Genomic DNA, 2,726 nt, shown 5'->3' with positions numbered 1-2,726 from the left:
TTTGTTCTTTTCAAATTTTTAGATAAAGAGTTTACTGCGGAAATGTTACAAACTGAGCTTGATTATTATGTGAATGTAGGTGACCCTATTTGCGGTTCATTGTGCTTGCTTCTTTTACTACTACATGGCACTCTGGCAGCCCATATCCAGACCCGACAAAGACATTGAAGCGCTTCAAATAGCAGATTTCCGTACCGCGAATCTAGGGCACTTGTATGTCACAACAATGTATTGGTCCATCACCAAGCTTTCAACTACCGGTTATGGTGATATTCACCCTATTAATATAAGGGAGATGATCTTTGTCCTCTTTTATATGCTCTTCACCCTACTTGATTGGTAATATGATCAATCTGGTGGTTCTTGGTACCAGTCGAACTCGTAACTTTGTGAGTTTCCTTCTATTCGTCCTTGTATCTTAACCGAATATCTATGTTATCCAACTTGGATGCAAGTGCTAGGTGGCACACTTTGTTAAGGTGTACTGTCGAAGTAACACATCACATCATCCTTTGTTTGATATGGTTAATTGAATACTAGACAAATTCCCTGCATTTTTATTTTATGACCCATGGTGGAAGTCGGAGTTGCTCGAAGATTGTCGTCATGGTACTAAGTACTAACCAAGCTAGTTTGGAAATATGACAAACTTTAATACTAGACAAATTCCCTGCATTTTTAGTTCACGGTCGTACACAAACTTGAAACTTTGTGTATTTTAATCATTGATCCAGGACCATGAATGATTTTTGTTTTTTATTCTCTCGTTAGCAACAGAAGTTTGGTCCCATAATTGTTCTAAACGAGGTGGTATGTTACTTATTTGCAGGGTATATCAAGGACTTCTAAGTTAGTGATGCTAGGTTACTAATAACTGCATTTGGTTTACACAAGGTTAAAGCTGACACCTTTTTTTATCTCATGCGTTTATCATTTTCTTCTAAAGATCAGGTTTAAGATAATCAAACTACTATTCTATAATGCTCAATGTGTATAGTGTGATTCACAAGGTTAAAACTGACACCTTAAGTTGTTGATCAGTTTTAATCTTATTGTTCGGAAAGTTTGTAGTGAGAGATTTTATTTGTTCTCCTTTTACAGACCGAGGGTAATAAGATCTCAATTCATAATTACAAATGTGAAGATAAGTAGATAACTAACTATTCAAATGAGTGAAAATAAAATAATAGCTTATCTATTTCTCACTCTCACAACACAAATTGTACTCGTAAGATATATATGTGTCTCAATAGTAATTTGTAGTATGGTACTCGCGCTTCATATGAATATAGGAACTTTTTCTTGTATACTGTTATTGCCCTTGTCGACTGCTTGCTTACTCTTAATTTTGTATAAATGTAGTGCCCTCAACACCCCAGAGTTATGAGTGCGGTTATTATGTTATGAAGTGCATGTATGATATTACCGTACGTTACGCATCATCAGATCGGACGACATAGTAAAGGTATATTGATCTATTGTCTCGAACTATTTGAATTTTTATGTATAGATATTGTTCGTATAGAATTTTTATGTATAGATATTGTTCGTATTTTCTAAGTGTGTATCTCTTCCTAATCCTTGTTCTTTTATGTAGTGTGGTTCAGGTTCGCAAATGACAATTGGACAAATGAACGATGTTCGAGAGCTTTAGTCGCTTTATTGTTGAAAGAACGTCTAGAGTATGTATGGTTTAGATTTCTAGAATTTGTAATTGAAAATACACATTTTGCATCGTAGAAGCGTGTAGTATAGTGTCTTAGACTACTTTATGCATGAATGCGACGGAATTGTATACGCTATGATATTTTTTTGGTATAATAAATATATAGTTCTGTTTGAATTGTTGGAAGGAATGAGATGCAGGGTTACTGTTTGTATATTGATTCATTTTGCAGGTCCCTAATAGTGTAAAAATTCACAAATAGGTTATGAGTAAATCGTCATTTGCGAACCTGAAACATACTACATTAGTTTCATACTACATCAGTTTCAGACCAAAACCGATGTAATTGAGACCAAAACCGATGTAATTGAGACCAAAACCGATGTAGAATCGTGTAGTATAAGATTGTCATTTACATTACATCAGTTTTAGACCAAAATCGATGTAATTGAGACACTATTAACATCGCTTTTCACTTATAACCGATGTTAATAATATACTATTTACATCGGTTTTAGACCAAAATCGATTTAATTAAAACACAATTAACATCGGTTTTCACTTATAACCGATGTTATTGTATACTATTTACATCGTTCTAAAAACGATGTTAAGGTAAAAATACTAAATACGTCGCCCCCAGAAACATCGCCACAAAAGCGATGTAAATGGGGTAAAATAGCCGATGTCAATGAGAGTTTTTCTACTAGTGATGTTTGTATGAACTTAACTTTATTTCCGCATACTTTAATTGTGTTGGAAGTTTTACTAAACCCGCTTTAAACAGTTTTATATCAGAAAAAATCGTATAGGATCGGCGATTAGAGAGAAGTAACTAAAACACCAGATTTAATCACAAACTAAAATGTATAAAGTACAGGTGGGTAGTATACCAATACCTGATACTCCGTACAATAGAACCGTGCCATTTCAAACCTGTAAAGGTACCAATGTAGAACTATCTCAATCTAACTTCCAAATTGTAAAAAAAAAATAAATATGAAACTAAATTAGGGTTTGAATATTTGTGAATTTAAGAGACGGCCGAAAAATAAATCCC

The 2,726-nt window shown here is 33.9% G+C and overlaps 1 long non-coding RNA gene across 1 annotated transcript; it reads left to right on the top strand.

Annotated features, from left to right (window-relative positions):
- The first annotated feature begins 327 nt into the window (after nt 1-327).
- On the top strand, nt 328-1,837 carry LOC141605306 (uncharacterized). Its single transcript, XR_012526318.1, has 3 exons — nt 328-389; nt 830-894; nt 1,598-1,837. It is a non-coding gene; the product is annotated as an uncharacterized LOC141605306 (long non-coding RNA).
- Nucleotides 1,838-2,726: the final 889 nt, after the last annotated feature.

The sequence above is a fragment of the Silene latifolia genome, chromosome 10 (assembly GCF_048544455.1).
Source record: "Silene latifolia isolate original U9 population chromosome 10, ASM4854445v1, whole genome shotgun sequence".
In the NCBI taxonomy this organism is placed as follows: Eukaryota; Viridiplantae; Streptophyta; class Magnoliopsida; order Caryophyllales; family Caryophyllaceae; genus Silene; species Silene latifolia.
This window is presented reverse-complemented; position numbering and strand designations above follow the sequence as displayed.